Raw genomic sequence first — 18671 nt, 5'->3', positions numbered from 1 at the left:
GCACTCACACACCCGCACTCACACCTGCACTCACACACCTACACACACACCCGCACTCACACACCCGCACTCACACCTGCACTCACACACCTACACATGCACCCGCACTCACACACCCGCACTCACACACCCGCACTCACACACCCGCACACACCCACACTCACACACCCGCACACACCCACACTCACACACCCGCACTCACACACCCGCACACACACACCCGCACACACACACCCGCACTCACACACCCGCACTCACACACCCACACACACACCCGCACTCACACACCCGCACTCACACCTGCACTCACACACCTACACACACACCCGCACACACACACCCGCACTCACACACCTGCTCCTCACATACCTGCTCCTCGTGCACATGCTCCTGATGGGCTGCAGCAGCTCAGAGCTCATTCCCTGCATTCAGGGAGGGCAGCGGAAGGGGAGCAGCCCTCCCCTGGCCTCCGGGTCTCGAGGACAGACGTGGATCTCCACCACTTCTTATCTCCCGACCCCAGCACCACTCCCGGCAGGTAGGTGCAGATTATTAAATGCTTGTTTACTGAACGAAGGAACGAATGAATGAAACTGGGGTTTAGGGTATTTATTTCTACACTATCTTGTGGCCATTCCTAGAAATGGCACCTTCTCCTGAATCCCAAAGTCCTGTGAATTAAGAAACCTCCCCGTTTCTCCTCGATTTCCCCATTCCCAACTGTCCAAATCACTCACGAAGATGGAAGGTGCAACTGATGAGCTAACTTGTAATAGCTGTTCTAATATTAAAAGGAAAACATTTTTAATAACTGAAACTCAAGTGAAGATGTGGGACAAAGGCTTCTTCTTTTGAGAGTTTCCAGAACCTAAAAGTCTAGCAAAATTGACCAGCGAGCTTGCTGTCTTTTCCATCAAGCTGTTGTTCCAAATCCATTCAACCTGCCATGAGCACAGCAGGGACAGGGCGAAGTCATTATAAATAAATCGTTCCCTTACTTTCGGAAGAGGGGTCCACACAATGACTTTATGTATTACATGTACCCAAGAGTTTCCTTTTAAAATCAATGAGCCCAGATGATGACATCTTTTCACAAAATGCCTGCTTGATTTCTTCCGATGCCTCCTTGATTGAGGCCATGTGTGACGCTGAGAGCTGTTTCTCCCTGCCAGCATCCATTCCAACCCTGTCCCTTGAGATCTGCCCAAGGGTCTCATGATCCAATGAAGAATTAACACACCAGATTTTAACAAGGATACATGTAAAAACCCTATTTATGTGTAGAAGTTCCTAACAGGAAACGGGAGGAAATTACAGAAGCTCCTAACAGGAAACAAGGGAGGAAGTTACAGAAATTCCTAACAGGAAACAAAGGAAGAAGTTACAGAAATTCCTAACAGGAAACAAAGGAGGAAGTTACAGAATTTCCTAACAGGAAACAAGGGAGGAAGTTACAGAAATTCCTAACAGGAAACAAAGGAGGAAGTTACAGAAATTCCTAACAGGAAACAAAGGAGGAAGTTACAGAAATTCCTAACAGGAAACAAAGGAGGAAGTTACAGAAATTCCTAACAGGAAACAAAGGAGGAAGTTACAGAATTTCCTAACAGGAAACAAGGGAGGAAGTTACAGAAATTCCTAACAGGAAACAAGGGAGGAAGTTACAGAAATATCTAATAGGAAACAAAGGAGGGCCCAGCCAGGCGTGGCTCAGAGATTGAGCGTCAACCTAGGATCCAGGCGATCAGGATTCGATTCCCGGTCAGCGCACATGCCCGGGTTGCAGGCTGCAGCTGATCAATGACTCTCTCATCATTGATGTTTCTATCTCTCTCTCTCCCGCTCCCTTTCTCTCTGAAATCAATAAAGATATTTTTTTTAAAAGAAAAGGAAACAAAGGAGAGAAGTTACAGAAGTTCTTAACAGGAAACAAGGGAGGAAGTTACATAAATTCCTAACAGGAAACAAAGGAGGAAGTTACAGAAATTCCTAACAGGAAACAAAGGAGGAAGTTACAGAAATTCCTAACAGGAAACAAGGGAGGAAGTTACAGAAATTCCTAACAGGAAACAAAGGAGGAAGTTACAGAAATTCCTAACAGGAAACAAAGGAGGAAGTTACATAAATTCCTAACAAGAAACAAGGGAGGAAGTTACAGAAGCTCCTAACAGGAAACAAGGGAGGAAGTTACATAAATTCCTAATAGGAAATGGGTGGAAGTTACATAAATTCCTAACAAGAAACAAGGGAGGAAGTTACAGAAGCTCCTAACAGGAAACATGGAGGAAGTTACAGAAGCTGCTAACAGGAAATGTGGGAGAAATCAGAAGGATGGAGAAATGCTGCTCCGCCTACGTTGTCCCCTCAGTGGGGACGGATGTCCACAGCGAAACCCCATGGCCTCACACACCCTCGCTCACTCCTGGCAGGAGGCTGACGGGGAACCTGGGAGCCACAGCTGGACAGGTGTCACAATTCTTCTGCCTTTTCTCTTCAGGTTTGGGTGGAGACTTCCAGCAGGAAGTACATTCCGCTCTGCCTGACCTGTTCACAATGTGGGCTGTCTTATTTTAGATTCAGTATCAGGAAGTCGATTTTTCACAAACACAAGCCTCAGTTTCAGCTTTATTCATAATGAAGATGGTACTGTGGTCTGATCTCACTCCTGGTCTGTCCTGTCGCTGGTTCAGCCTTGGGTGTGGAGGTGAGTGCTATTTATCAGTCCCCTAAAACCTCCCTAATGTCCTTCAGGCAGTGAGAGCTCACACACAGGAGCTGGTTTGAGGAATTTCAGCACACAGGTCAGAGTTGAAGCTGAGCTCCCTAGAATGAGCCAGAGAAGAAAGAGTGGTTAATACACAGAGAGAGAGACGAATGACCAAAGGGGACTACAGAAAGCACCGTAATGTGCTCCGAGCAAAAAGGCCAACACAGGCCAGGCAGGAAGCCAGGGGCACTGTGAGGAAAAGGAAATTAGCCCTGTTTGAGTAAACTCAAAGTCCATGGGGGGGGGGGGGGGGATAAGCAACAGATAAAGCTAAAAGGCAGGTTAGAGCCAGAGCCAGAAAAATTTAGACATTTCTGGATAGCAATGGAAAACTAAGTGCTCTGAACAGATCTACATTGGACGTGAGCATCTGTAGATGGGTCAATGAGAGGCAGCACACTGACCAGCTGGGAGGGTAAAGATGTCCAAGTGGGGGGGGGCAGGGGGTGAGCCAGGTGTGCACCTGGAGAGGGAACATGAACCAATGAACCAATGAACCAGTGAACCAATGAACCAATGAGTGGATCGACGGAGGAATAAATGAATGCAAGAACTACAGATGGGACTGAGTGGTCTTAGGGACAAAGAGAAGAAAGGAAGATCATTTCAAGATTTCCAACCTGTGTGGCACAGAAACTAGTAATATTAAAATGAATGCAGAAGTTGGATATGAAGCAACAGAACCAAAAATAGACAAAGGGGACTTGTCAAACTTTAAAACTTCTGCACATCAAAGGAAACCACCAACAGGGTGAAAAAGTGCCAACAGAATGGGAGGACACGCATGAAAGTCTTATTTCTGATAAGGGGTTAACGCCCGAAATGCATAAGGAACGTCTACAACTCAACAGCAACAAAATCCAAGTTAAATGAAGAAAGGACCTGAATAGATATTTTTCCAAAGAAGACATACAAATGGCCAATAATCACATGAAAAGATCTCAAGATCACTAGTCACTAAGAAAATGCAAATCAAACCCACGGACACACCACCCATCAGCGCGGCCACCTTCCAAAGGACAGGAAGCTTGGGTGTTGGTGAGAAGGAGAAGCTGGACTCTGGGCCCTGTTGGTGGGAATGTAAACTGGGCCGCCTCTGTGGAAAAGTGTTATCATGGGATCCAGCAACCCCACTTCGGTTATTTTCAAAAAAGAGTTCAAAGCAGGATCTCAAAAAGAGACCTGCGCGCCCACGTTCGCCGGGGCACTCATCACAACAGCCAGGAATGGAAAATAGCACCACGTCTGTGCACAGACGGGCAAAGAAGGTGTCCGTGCCCCATGGAATAGTGCGCAGGCCCCGCCACACGCTGCAACGTGGATGAACCTCCAGGACATTCTGCTAAGCAAAAGAAGCCGGGTGCTGGGGTGAAACACACGGGGTTCCACTCACAGGAAGTGTCTAGTTAGTCAAAATCAGAAAAAGAAAGGAGGTGGTTGCCCAGGGCAGAGGGAAAGGGGAAGAGAATCAGCATCAGTGGGAATAGAACCTGTCACAAAATGAGAAAGTCCTAGAGGTTTTTCGCTCAACACTGGGAACACAGCTGACACTACTAAACCGTGCGCATAAAGGGCTCCGGAGGGAAACTTAACGGTGTATGTTCTTACCATGTTAAAAAAGAAAAATGGGAAGAGCAGTGTGTTTGCTGTTTGACGCGAGGGGAGTTGATGCTGAGCCTGAGCCTGAGCCTGTGGCAGACACCCTTGCCCGTCGCCTGGTGCCATGCGTCCTCTGTAAAAACAGTGGGTGAGCGCCTGAATACACCCATTTGTCTCCCACGTCACTTTTCTGGGATGCGCCCCACTTTAACTCCGGCCTCCGTGCAGATGCCCCTGGAAATCCCTCGAGCGGTTCACTGAGCGTGACCGTGCAGACCCTCGGGGGAAATGCAGCGCTGTGGTTCCTCTCAGCCCCCAGCCGCTGCTTAACATTTGGAACAAGAGAACAGTTCCTTTTATTACAAACATCACGCTCAGCATCACCTGTTCCGTTCCTCAAGGGGAGGGTGGGTCAGACCAAAGGAAACAGGTTTACCTGTAGTTTTCGGCTGAAAATTCACTTCAACTCATGTCAGTGCAACTCGACTTCACAGGCATTTATTTCGCATCTGCTTTGCCAGGCACTGAGGCTCTCAGGTGAGTCAGGGCTGCTGCCTGCATGAAGCTCAGGGTCGAGTCCAGCAGGTGAGACAACCACATACACACGTAAATATAATAATAAAAGCTCTCAGGCTACAAAAACGCAGACTGGGGGAAACTACTACTACTTGTGGGAGCCAAAAAAACTACAGAAGTGACTTTTGACAAGGGGAGGGAAGGAGCTGACTCCTTGAGGCTCTGCTATGCCCTGGGTACTTGACGTCAATTCTCTCCTTAAATCCACTATTCCGATGAGGAACGGGAGGCTCAGATGAGCGCTTCATCCCAGCCAGCAGCAGGGTCACTGAACTCGGTGCTCACGGAGTACATGGCCTCTCATGCCCCAGCTGCCCTGATGCCGCATGCGGCCAGGTGACAACACCCTCACACATGCACCTTCAGCAGAAATACCGTGAACAATTTCTTCCCCTCCCTGGCAGAAAGTTCCCGGACTCCGGGGCATCCCTGTTGTGCAGTGAAGGCAACAGCTGAGGGGAGGCAGAGAGAAGGGGACCGAGCGCCAGTGGCCCTATGCGACAGCAGCTTCGCCTCAGGCGAGTGCAGGGCCATCGGCAGACAGGAGGAACTCGGGAGAAGGGCACGAGCAGGGAAGGAAGGGAAGGCAACCAAGAAGAGGGCGGTGATGGACAAAAACCTCCAAGAATTGAGGACCAGCCCTTTTCTGAGCTGGACACGGGGGTGGAGGGGGCAAGAAAGGCAGGTACTTCAGACAGGAAACCTGGTCCAGAAACACAGCCGACGGAGGGACACTGAGCTGAAGGGAAAAGGCAGCAACTTCGGTAACTTTGCCAGAACAAAGTCAGCGAGGAAGCCGGGGTGGGCGGCTGCTGGATGCTAACAGGAAGGAAGGAGGGGTACCAGTGGGGGAGCCTCTTCCAGAGTCAGGAGCAGGGAGGCGAGGGCGGATTTCAGGGTCAGGGCCACAACTTCTCATGTGAAGCCCCAAGTGTGACATGAAGTCAAGTCACGGTGACTCAGAGGAAGTGGAAGCCACCTGGGGCTTATGGGCCCCTCGCCTGGCTGGGCACCTGTCAGCAGCAACACAGGACGGGAGGTCGGAGGGAGTCAGGGTTCATTCTGTCCTAAACTCACCACCTCCAACGTCAAGACAACACCCCAAGAAAATCACCAAGATTTAAAAATAACGCTTGGGGCCCTGGCAGGTGTGGCTCAGTGGTTAAGCATCGTGCGTGCACCAAAATGTTGCCAGTTTGATTCCTGGTCAGGGTACATGCCCAGTTTGTGGGCTCGACCCCCAGTAGGGGATGTGCAGGAGGCAGTCGATTGATGTTTCTCACTGATCCATGTTTCCCTCTCTCTCCCTCTCCCTTCCTCTCTCTCTAAAAATCAATAAAAACATTTTTTAAAAAAAAACAACTCTTGGGAATCCACACTTTTGTAAACTGTTCAGCAAATTTTGGCACATTGATAGGTATTTCCAGATTGGCACTGGGGGTGCCTGTACCAGTTCCTGCAACACAAGTCCACACAGGCACACAAGAGGGGCCATGAGCATGGGCTCATTTGCCAGAAGACATGCCAACCTCACCCCACAGCTGAAACACTGCCATCCAGCCTGGACACCCGGCTGCACACCTGGCCCAGTGGTTTCTGTGCTCACACCTTCCTCACAAGTCATCACTTTCTGGGATAGTTGGTACTTGTGAATTCTCACAGGAGCCCATTTCTTTCTACTGAAAGGAAACTGGAATTGCAACCTAGGGATGGAGGACAGTCTGTGTTTAACTGACCCTCTCTGATTTAATGCCTAGTCCCATTTGCTGCCTTCTGCAGTTATATACAGAGGAAAGGCAAAAACACTGTCAGTGGCGCTTGTCAGCATGGAGCCCATCTCTAGGTGACTGACCGCACGGATGGACTCAATCTCTGGGTCCTCACAATTGGGCAATTGGTTCTGCAAGACCCCACACCCTCTTCTACCTGCCAGTGAAATGTTATACCCACATTAATTGCTAAGTACAAACTCCACACAAAAAAAGTTTGCTGGCTCCTTTGCAATCTGTTAGCAGAACAGGGTTTCATGGGCCACTGTGCACCTGCCTCAGCCGGGCCCATCCCTTATTCAGGTCGTGCCGTGGGGGGCGGTCGCTATACAGCTGGGTATCATAAGAAATCTCTCTCTGAGATGCGTTGTAAAGACGAGCTGAACAGTTAGTCTTCGTTTCACACGGTGACACCTGATATCCTGTGAAGAGATGTTCTCTCCTGTCTTACTTTAAGGAGTAATTATACTTCTCGTGAGCAGCTGACATAATTTTCCAAATACTGAAAATCAGTAACCGACTGCCTCCTTCACAGGCTTCCAGTGAGCTTAGCACCAGATCAATGTCCTCCCCCAACAAATGCATAAGATTTAATGGCATATATATAATTTTAATATGTTTTTATTGATTTGAGAGAAAGGGAAGCATTGATGAGAGAGAAACATTGATTGGCTTTCTCCTGCACGCCCCCCACTGGGGATCAAGCCCGAAAACTGGGCATGTGCCCTGACCAGAAACTGAAATGCTGACCCCTCAGTGCACTGGACAGTGCTCAACCAACTGAGCCACACCTGAAAATGCAGGCTCCTAGGCCTGGGCCAAGATTGTGACTCAGCACCCAGGAAGGGCCCAGGAGAGGCCATGCCCCATGCTGGGACACCCTGCTTGGCCCTGCTCGGCCAGGCCCCGCTCTCAGGACAGGACCACGGCCCAGACCCAGAGTCTAGTGCCAAGTGAGTCACTGGCATGAATGAGGGACGGCAGCAGACAAGCACGCCTTCTCCACAGGAGGGAACAAGCTCTGCTCCAGCACAGAGGCCGACAAACCCAGCGGGAAAAGACCTCAGACAGGCATTTTCAAGAGGTTTTCCTCAGAAGGAGTCCTGGGTACAGAGAATGTGCAAGATGAAATTTCTACTGCTACATATAATTCTTTTCAAAGTCATCCTTCAATTAAAAAATAATCTGTACGCAGATGAAGAGGGGCCGCTGAACTCAGAACTAACCTGTCAGAGATTACCCGTAAGGGGATGGAAGAAGTAGGCAGCTTCCCGATCCTCGGTCTTTTCTTCTATTTATATTTCTATGTGGTCAGCACTGCCATTCTGAGAGTGTCTGATGCCCCCAATCTCAATCGATACACCATCGTCTGAAGCAAATCACACCTTAACCCTTCAGAAAAGCCATTCAGCCCCAGCTGCTGTCTCAGTTGGCTGGGCGTTGAAAGGCTGCCAGTTCCATCCCCGGTCAGGACACATGCCTGGGTTGCAGGCTCAATCCCCAGTAGGCGGCATGCAGGAGGCAGCCCACTGATGTTCCTCTCTCACTGATGTTTCTATCTCTCTCTCCCTCTCTCTCTCTCTGAGATCAATAAAAACACACTTCAGCCGGCCGGGCGTGGCTCAGGGGTTGAGCATCGACCTAGGACCCAGGCGATCGGGGTTTGATTCCCGGTCAGGGCACATGCCCGGGTGCAGGCTTGATCCCCAGGGGGGTGTGGAGGAGGCAGCCGATCAATGACTCTCATTGTTGATGTTTCTGTCTCTCTCTCCCTCTCCCTTTCTCTCTCTGAAATCAATAAAGATATATTTTAAAAATAAAAACATACTTCTTTTGAAAAAAGAAAAGTCATTTGCATATGTCAAAATATTTAGCACCGCCCTCTTTAAGGACAGCTGTTGTCTGAGAGCTGCGCACGGAGCCACCACGGTGACCAGGTGTGTGCCCTCCTCCCGGCCCTGCACGTAGCCGCTGCCGTCCCCGCACGGAAACCCGGGGCCAGCGAACACGCTGCAGGAGACGGGCGTGCTGAGACCAGCTCCGCCTCGCCGCGTGGGCAGAGGCGCAGAATGTCTCCTTACTTTGTGGGCAGGTAGACGGTGCTTCTGGGAGTTGAAAGGTTCAGGATTGGGGCAGAAGAGAGGGGAGGAGGGGCTAGAAGCCTGACATCCAGGGCGAAGGAGGAAGGTGGGGAAGTAGCGCTAAGGAGCCACAGAGACACCAGACACGTGGGAAAGAGAAAAACCAAAAGGCAGGAAAAACAGCCTTTCTCAGGAGTCGCTAGAAAAATAACTCTGCACATCAATGTTCAGGCCAACGCCTTTATTCTGGACTGGCGTTGGATGGGAACGCTGGTTTGTCCTGATTCTATTTAATTCCCACACTGAATTCGGACAGCACAGGAAGCAACAGATTAAGTTACATCAGGATGACTTTCTAATCCTGAAACTGGACTGGAAAGCAGGACGCGGCAGGAGACAGGCAGGGACGGGGCCCGTTTCCACAGCTGGGGCCTCAGCACCGTTGGCGTCCCACCCATTCCTCTCTGGACAGAGAACGTGAAGAGCAGGCACTTCCCAGTGGCACTGAGGCGGGGGACAGAGCTGGGGCCCAGCACTGCAGCTGGGGCCACACCGGCTCACCCCAGACAGAGCGTCCGCGCCCAGAGAGGCTCTGGCAGCCAGGTCTGCCTCCCCTTTCTCTGCTTCATTCCTGAAAATGGTCCAGTAAAGGCAATGATCTCCATTACTGCTCTGACTGGGGAAAGGGGAGCAGAGGATGCCTATTTCCCAGGCACCTCTCCCGTCCCGTCCCGTGGGCTTGAGCCGGCTCACTGACCCCTCCAACTCCAGCCACGGCCTGGCTGAGCCCGCACCGCGGAGGCATGCGGCAAGCGCTGTCACGGGCGTTCTTCTTAATCATCAGGCAGTGGAGGAATCGGGTACCATTGTCATCCCCAGCACACGATGGAGGAGGCAGGCTCAGGAAGGACATAGGTCGTGGGGCTGGCCAGTGGGCCAGGGTTAAAACACACGTCCTCTCACTAACTCACGTTTACACTAAACCAACATGCAGAGAGTAAAAGAAATTCAACTATTAAATCCAACTATTTCTATTAAAATATAATTCTCTTAAAATTCCACATTACTATTCATTACAAATACATAAGTATATGAGGAAATACAGTAAGAAAAAAATATTTAAACCAAAAAAATAGCAAAAGAAACACTCTAAACATCCATAAATATGGGACTGGTTATGTTACAGTAGATGAAATGCATGTGGTCTTTAAAGAGAGTAAAGCAACTGTCTTCAGGCCGATCTAAGAGCCAAGGAGAGCACTTCTCATGGAGTCCAGGTAAGTGCGAAAGGAACGGAGAGCCGGAAACCGCCGTGCAGCCCTTAATGGAACAGTGGGCCGAGGCCAGTGCTCCCTGCGCCGGAAGCATTGGCGAGATGTTGATGGGAAACTACAATGAGCAGATCGGACACCAGCCAAGCCTGATGCTCATCTCAGAACCACTCAAAGAAACAGGACACCCTGGGCTTCCGCGGTGCGGCCCACAGCAGAGGAGCAGCACTGCATCTGACGGAGCCTCAGCCAAGGGACAGAGGAGCGGGGAGATGGCCCTGAAGGAGACGGCCACGTCCAGAAAGCAGGTCTTCACAGGACAAATAACCTAGTTCCTTCAACAAATAAGTGGCTTCTTTTTAAAGGAAGAGGATTATTAAAGTTTAAAAGCATTTTAATTGATGCCATATGTGGATCTTATTTGGCTCCTAATTCAAACACAATTACTATAAAAAAACATTTTTTAGAAAATCAGGGAAACTGGACAATAGACTGGACTTTGGATTATACTGAGAATTATTGTTAATTTTCTAAAATGTGATCATGGCACCGCAGTGATCTTTAAAGTGCTATGTTTTAGGCATACATCCTGAAATATTTATGGGTGGAATCACGTGATAGCTAGAATTCATTTTAAATACTCTAGAGAAAAGGGGGAGCTATAGATGACACCAGGTTAGCAAGTGTGTTATGGAAATTTTCCAACATACACAATAGCAGAGAAATATGATAATCAATCTGCATTTGTCCATCTTCAACATTTTGCCAACCTGGGTCCAAACTATTCCTCCCACACACACTTTTTTCTTCTGGCGTATTTTATTTATTTATTTATTTATTTATTTATTTATTTATTTATTTATTTATATTTTCATTGATTTTTAGAGAGACAGGAAGGGAGAGGGAGAGACAGAGAGAAACATCATTGATCCACTGCCTCCTGCACAGCCCCCACCAGGACCGAGATGGCAACCTGGGCATGTGCCCTGACTGAGAATCGAACCATCAACCTTTTGGTACCGGCAACAACACCCAACCAACCGAGCCACACCGGCCAGGGCTCTTCTGGTGCATTTTAAAGTCAGTCACAAACATGAGCCAGCATATCATTTCCCTCATAGATATATCAGCATCTCACTGATGGGGACATTTTTCCATGTAGCCCACGGGCCACTATCACACCTAACAAAGTTAATGAAATTCCTTAATATTATCTAATGTACAGTGAGATTATCAAAACATGGGTATGTAGGATGAAGCTGGGTAATAGATACGTGGGGTTCCTTATACATTCTAATTTTGTGCATATTTGAGATTTTTGAGAGTAAAGCATTTGTTTAAACAATGAGGCAGCTCAGTGTGTGGAAAATACCCAAGACGCAGTAGGTGAAGGGCACAGAGCCGTGTGTGCGAAATGCCACGATTTATGTTCAGCAAGTTACAGGCACCAGGGAAGAAGGAAGACTTATTTATGTGTAGTTATCTTTTGAATTTGGGACGGTATATTCTATATTCAAAATCATAAATCATTCAGAAATTAAAAGAGGAAAGGGGAGAGCACCTGGGTGGACGTGTCACTAAAACTAACCAGCTGTGATTGTCACTCAGGCTTAAGTTAATCTAACATTGGTGCCCTACGGGGTTTATACTGGAAAACTGCCCTGATAGATCTAAAATTGGGACCCTCCAGTGATCTGCTCAGTCCAGTATTCTGCAGTTCTGGGGTCCAGGGGTGCTGCGGTCTAAAAGATTGCCCTTCGGCCACCACCGTCTCCCCTTCCCTACCATCTCGTGTTTGGCTCCCTCCGTCAAGCCTGCCATGTTTCTGTCTTCTTCGGAAGCGCCAGGCCTCTGCGCACGTCTCTGGAGGTTCCCACTGCAAGCAGGACGGCCCTGTCCACGGCAGGCCTGCCTCGCAGTCAGCTACCCCACACCCTTTCCTGTCCTCCAACCTGCCTGCCCACCAAGCACTGACCAACTAACACACACCGGGCTGTCTTTGGGGGACTTGCCTCTTTTCCAAATTAAATATTAAATAATTTAAACAGAATGGTGCCTAAGCACAAGTACATAGTTGTCTCCAGTTTACAGCAACGATTTAGACTTAACTGAGGCAGCATATTGAGAGTTTATAAAGCACCAACATATCTTTTTGTTGTTGTTGTTTACTTTTTATTGTTGACATTATTACAGATGTCTCCTCTCTCCCCTCAACATCTCCTTTTTAAATATTTTTTCTAAATTTCTTCTTTACAATCACAGTGGAAAATGAAGGCTGATATCCACGGAATGTCATTCCCTGTGGGAACTTTCAGAGCTACAGTTATTTTTAGTAACATCTGGGCCAAATGTTCTTATAGAATTTATCTGAAACTGAATACCACACACTATCAGGATGAGGTGTTTAAATGCTGCAGTTACTCTACAAGTAACTTTATATCTAGAGAGAATACATGTCTATATGTAAAGTTTGGGTAAGCATAGCATGTACAATATGGAAAAACAAGTCTTTCTGGGCAAAACACAATAGTCCTGTGACTATAAAATGATGCAAAATCTGCTTTTTAACTCAGCCTCGCCCTTCACTAGGGACGGCTCAGTGTCTCCTTTACTATACAACCCGGGGATGTGGAACGAGGGGGAGGTTGCGAGTTGCAGGGTTGATGCCACAATACCATGTGAGCTCTCACCGCGGAGACTTTCTGGAGCCCGCTTTCCTCTTGCACTTGAAGAGCTGGTCCAGGGTCACCAGCAGGACCCGACATGTTCCGTCAGCTCAGCCACGCATCTGAGAAATCGCTTTCCTAAAACCAAGGCGCAAGCAGCTCTGTGTGGGTCACTTAGATTTCGTTTTCTACTTTTTTGTTGTTTTTCCACAATGTCAAAGAAATCCTACTTTGAAGTTTCAAACACCTGCACCTTCAGACAGCAGGGCCTCATGGTGGGTGGATGCAGTTTTGTGAACAAGCAGCATCCCCTGGGGAGACGAAGGTGGCTCGGCCATCTCCCGAGAGGCCCGGAGAAGCCTGAGCAAGTGAGCAAGTGACCACACAGGTCAGGGGGCGGAACGGGCACGCCAGGAGGAAAACACAGGCTTTCAGCGGCAGTGTCCTGAGAAATACTTTTACTAGAGCGTGAGTGGCCCTAGCATGATCACCTGTAGGAAGTCCTCCATCCCCATGCACAAGTTAACTTGACTAAACAGCCACCGTGTTCTGGGTAAAGCTGAAAGAAGTATGCTTTTATAAATAAGGCCCTACGATAAAAAGTGTTACTAAACTGTGTCATTTTCATCAGGAACTTCAATGCGGACTATCTTCTAGATACTCACAGAAGTAAGAAGCAGGTAGGTATTACTCCCAAACATTGCCCGTGTCTGCTAACCACAGCACAACTTAATATCCACCATAAAGGCATTCTCTCCTCATCGGTGAGCCTGCACCCCGCCTCTCAGGTAAGGTGTGTGTTGTATACGGACAAGGTCTTTGTCACAACCTTTGTGTGTGTACACAACTCCACAGCATAAGTTGTAAGAGGTCAAGCTTTGGACTGAGAGAGACCTGGCTGGAACCCAAGCTGGCAGGCACATGCTTCAGCCAAGTTCACCCGACCACCCTGAAATGTCGGCGATTAAATGCAGAGCCAGGCTTGCAGCAGCTGCTATTATTACTTGAGATACTTCCTCAAAAACCAGTTTAACCTGCTGCAAAAGGCGCAAATCAAATGGGTAAGATTAAGGAATGAGAGACTAACAACGTCAACAAAATCTGGGTCTTGAATGATGGAATTTTCTTTCCAACTAAGGACAGTGGATGGTCTTTCTCTAAACTGATATACAGAGAACTATTTTTCTACCAAATCTGCTCAAAGGCTGTGTGTAGTGGATTTGCACGGTAGTGTTGCACGGTAGTGTCACAACAAAGGACAAACTACGCTGAATACCTGCATCAAACCCAGAGCCTGGAGGACAACAGACAGACACGGCTTCACAGGGTCGCCCTCCGTCTAAGCAGTGTAGGCAGTTGGGTGTTAATTAGGTCTAAACGATTGTTCTGAAAAATCAGCATGAATCAAAACAGACTAGAATGCAGAAGTTCACCTTCATGATCAGAAAAATCAACTTCCACTGACCCCAGGGAGTGATGTCAGACTTACCGGCAGGTCAACAGCGACCTCAGCGACCTCAGCAATGCGGGCAATGGCTGGCCCATGACTGGGCTACCGCAGACATTAGGATGGAGGGCGAGGAGCCCACTGCGCTGTGATAACCCTGAAAAGCTTTTGGCTCTGGCTGTGAACACATTGGCATTAACTTAAATCTGTTGATTCATTTACAACAGGAGATATTTGCTGTGCTTCTGTCTAAATGGAGTCCTTAAGGGACCCAAGATTTAAAGAGTGCAGGTCAAGGACAGCAGCTCGCCACCACTGAGGCCCCGGGAACGCATTTCTGCCTTTCCTCTTTGTTACATCTCTTTCAAAACAGTGACGCGGTTATCAGATCTCTGTCTCCATACTGTTAGCAGTCAGGCCTAATTTCCCTTCCCCTCCATAACCTGGAGCTTAAAGTCAGTCGGCTGCGGGGTCCCTGGAAGATGTCACCATTTAGCAATGTCACACAGGCAGCCACTTCTGTCCGAGCCGGACAGAGAGGCTCCTGAGAACAGTGCTCCATTATTCCGGCTGAAACCACTCACAGCTTCCAGAACTGATTTGTCCCAGTGTGTCCCTGTCCTGCAAGGTCCAGAATGAAAAGCCGGTCAGCAGCTACTTACTCTTGCTTGACATCCAGGGTAGAATGAGAGGGCCTCTGTCTTGCTGAGTTTTCCAAAAATGTGGCTGAACACCTAGTCTAGGGATGTGTCTGTTGTCTTTATAAATAACACTGACATAGATGAATCACACTCGACACTTACTCCCGTTTACATCGAGCCCAAACAAAAACGTGAATCCCGCCCTGAGCAAGGTTAGGTGACTAATTCACAGGTGAGGCTCTGCTCCATGTGGGATCTCGCCGCAGCGCTGGTGACCTCTCAGGCCTCCTGTAGGCAATGTCACACTCTGTATAGTCCATCATTCAAACTATAAACATTCTTTGGAAAACCTCTTTTGGGTCTAGCAGTAATCCAAAGAGAGTCAGTTAAGCTGGAACTTCATTTTAAATTAGACATCTTTTACATGGCTTTAAATTTGCCACCACGAACAGGGCCTGCCTCAAGAAAGAACATTAATGCGACCCAGAAAAAACCCAAGCGGGAGAAGCTCTACATGTTCCCGTGTGTCTGATCCCTGCCCTGGCCAGGTCCACACTCCTGCAGGCAGGATGGGAAACTAACAGGGCGTTTGAGAGGCTATCGGACCAACCCAGGCGCTCCCCTAGGTAGATGGGGCCTAACTTCCTCATTAAGGACTCAGAATCTATTCCAAGATGTTCCTAGGAACTGGCACAGCGGCGATCTAACTATCCTGTTAATGCCACAGCTAAATAAAAATAACCTGGCATTGAAAACACCGATTTTGTAGGAACGTGCTCTCCCGTAGGGTATGTGATTGCAGGTGTGCTGAGGGGAGTCGGGGTCTGGTCCTGACTCTGTGCCTCATCACCTGTGCCACGCCCGTTTTCCCATCTGTAGGAAGGGAGGCGCTGTCAGTCTGTCCAGCTGCACCCCTGGCTGCAGTGGCTTCCCGGAGAGGTGGCTGGGGCGTGGCCGGCCTCTGCGGCACTCACAGCCTTGGAAAGTAGCCAGGCAGGAGCAGACCCAGGTGAGAGAGCTATGCGAGGGAGGCGGCACAGCAACTCTGCCATTTCTTTGCATCACAGTGCATTAATTTTTGAAGAACTCTGAACTCCCACAATGGGCATCTGTATCCCGAAAAGCAGGCACTGGGTGCTGGCAGGGAGATGAGGGCTCCTGGCTTTTATGGCCAAGGAATCAATGCACCCAGGCATGGGCGTGGCTTCAGGGAGACGGGTCTGGCTTATGCCCAAAAAAGGGGTGTGGCTCCCTGGTGGAGGCGGGGGAGGGGGCACCCTGACCACCCCTGTGCCCGCTTTGGTCGCCCAGGACACCTGCAGTCCTGGCATCAGCTCCCGGGAGGCGGCTGACAGTGACGAGTGGTGATGGCAGCCCTGGCAGCGCAGAGCCAGCTTCCCCCAGCGTCCCGGGAGGAGGGGCAGGGGGAACCTGCCTCTGCCGTGGTTCAGGGCACCGGGGCCCTGCCTCACTAGCCACGCGTGCACTTGAAGCTCACGCTGTTCAGTGGCGACTCGGCCAGTCAACAGCCCAGATCCCGCTCTGCGGGTGAGGCCAGAGCCCGCCCAAGGCTCCGTGTCTGTTCCCGAGGTCGTGCTGCAGAGGCCCGGCACCTGCCCACCCAAAAGTCCCCTCCGTGCCCAGAGGTCCAGAATCAGTCTCTGGCCCCAAAGCCTGCAGTTCTTACAGAGACTCACAGAAAAGACCAGGGTGATCCCTACAAACAAAAGACTATTTTCCTGGGGCTCAAAGACTCAGCTTAACGGTTTGATATTTGCTTTTTGTATTGCGTGTGACCATCTGCCTCGAGGCCCCCGAGCTCTGCCCTGCTCACAGGAAACACCCAGAAGAAGTCACCTCCCACACCTGCCTCCGCAGCCCCCCCACCTCCAAGTTGGGCTTAGAGTGAATGAGCAGCGGAGCCCAGGGGGAGCAGTGGGGTGTGGCCGGACTTGCTCCTGCTCTGCAGAGGCCACACCTAAACATGGCAGAGAATCGCTCCCGACACGCCTCGGGGACCTGATGCTCAGCAGCAAGAACACAAGAGCACAGGCCGGGCTTAGAGAGAATCCCACCTTCCACGGCCGCGCCTGTTTGGCCAGCTGGGACTGCCTCAGTTTATCAGAAACGACCCCGAGCTACGTGCTCCTTACGGCTGGGTGGCCCTGCTTCTCTCCCACCCAGGCACCCACGGCAGCGGGAGGTGGCGGCAGGGACTGTTTCTCAGTGTCTGAAACAGAAGCAGGGTCTGGCGGGAGGCACCACCCTGCCCCTCCCTGCCCCTCCCTGTGACCATTCAGAAAACACACTCCACCGGGTCTGGAGTCTGAGATCATTCACTTTAACCACATTTGGCAAATCTGCCCTAAATCACACAACTAGGAAACGCAAACCACAAAAACACATCACGTGAGAAGGATCTGAAATCAGGCCTGGGGGACATCGTGGGCACTGCCTGGGAGCCCAGGGACGTCTGGGAAGCAGCGCCGCCCCACCCAGATGCGGGGACGGGGATTACAAAGGGCTCCCAGGACCCCGTCACAGCTGCACCCCCTCCCACCTCCTCAACCCCGAACAGGGCCCCCTGAAGCACTTACTGGGAGCAGCAGCCTCTGTGTACCCCGAGCCTGAGTCACGCAGCAGGAGGGCCCCAGAGCCTGGACAGAGCCCCTAGCTCCCCGCAGGCTGATGTCCCCGAGACAGCAGCCCAGCAGCCGACTTTCCAATTACAGCCTGAGACTGCGATCCATGTGCTCCCGGCGGCCAGTCCCGCTGCCCACAGCGTACCACATGATCCACGGTGACATCACAGCACCCGGCTGACAGCCCTCCGCCCGCCCTGCCGCTCACAGAGTGAGCCCTCCTTCCAGGGGGGCCTCTGCCTGGATTTAAGCAGGTAGCAGAGGAAGGAACAGTTGTTTTGTCACACACATAAATTTTTTTTTTGTCTGATTCCTCGTGTTGCTAAAAGAAGAGGAAAAATAAGGAAGGACAGCACTTGGGTGTTTGCAGCCAGCACTGGCCAGCTGTGGGAAGGACCTGGCGGCTCAGGGCTCGGGGCAGTGAGGAGGGAGCCCTGCATCCCGGCGGGAGTGATGTCACCGGCAGGCACCACCCTCACCGCCCCCGGACCATCCTCAGGTCTGTGCACACACATTCAAGTCAGAAAATACCATGGGTTTCGCCTGGACTTCATTGGAGCTGGCCACCGCTGCTCCAGCTCACGGACAGTTCAGGGCCGTGCGCAGCGACTCACTGTGACACCCACACAGCCCAGCAGACAGACAGAAGGCAGGAAGGCAGCGCATCTGTCACACTTGCCTTCATTCGGCAGCAACCACTCACTCGTCACCTACGAGGCCCCGAGCACAAAGGGGTGAACGTTTGAATAGTCTGCGTATTTTCAAATAAGATTTTTTTTTATTTAGCACAGGGCTTCTAATTCCATTTCCGTGACAAGTGGGGAAGGAAAAGCTTTATCAAGGCTCCTCGCAATATGCTCTGTGTCTAATGCTGCCTCTGAAGGCTGATCACAAAGCCACGTTCTATCCTAACTTCATTATGAGGAGTGGTTACTGGATGTAACCTTTAAGGTAACAATCAAAATTACTAAGCTTTTACGAAGCATAACCATAGCCGAGCTCGGCAGCAGCGACCAGAAACACAGCCCTTCTCCAACTTCGCCCCCTTGTCACATGGCTTCCCGTGACTCTTCATCAACTGTAGGTCAGATATTTGTACAGACCAGGACCCACCGGCCAGCTTATCCACCCCATGGCCACCCAGCATGTTGGGTCACGCATGGTGACTCAGACATACCGGGTGTCAATACGCAGTGAGAATCAATGAACTGG

The 18671-nt window shown here is 50.1% G+C and overlaps 1 protein-coding gene across 1 annotated transcript in view; it reads right to left on the bottom strand.

Moving 5' to 3' along the window:
* Positions 1-17535, bottom strand: part of ANK2 (ankyrin 2) — a 325210-nt gene extending 307675 nt beyond the window's left edge. The window contains exon 1 of the mRNA XM_087816209.1: positions 17415-17535. The gene's annotated coding sequence lies outside the window, so the exon portion shown is untranslated. The remainder of the gene's footprint in view (positions 1-17414) is intronic.
* Between the last annotated feature and the right edge of the window lie 1136 nt (positions 17536-18671).

Source organism: Miniopterus natalensis, chromosome 4, assembly GCF_054644295.1.
Source record: "Miniopterus natalensis isolate mMinNat1 chromosome 4, mMinNat1.hap1, whole genome shotgun sequence".
NCBI lineage: Eukaryota > Metazoa > Chordata > Mammalia > Chiroptera > Miniopteridae > Miniopterus > Miniopterus natalensis.
The sequence above is the reverse complement of the archived record's forward strand: the minus strand, read 5'-3'. Positions and strand labels throughout refer to the sequence as shown.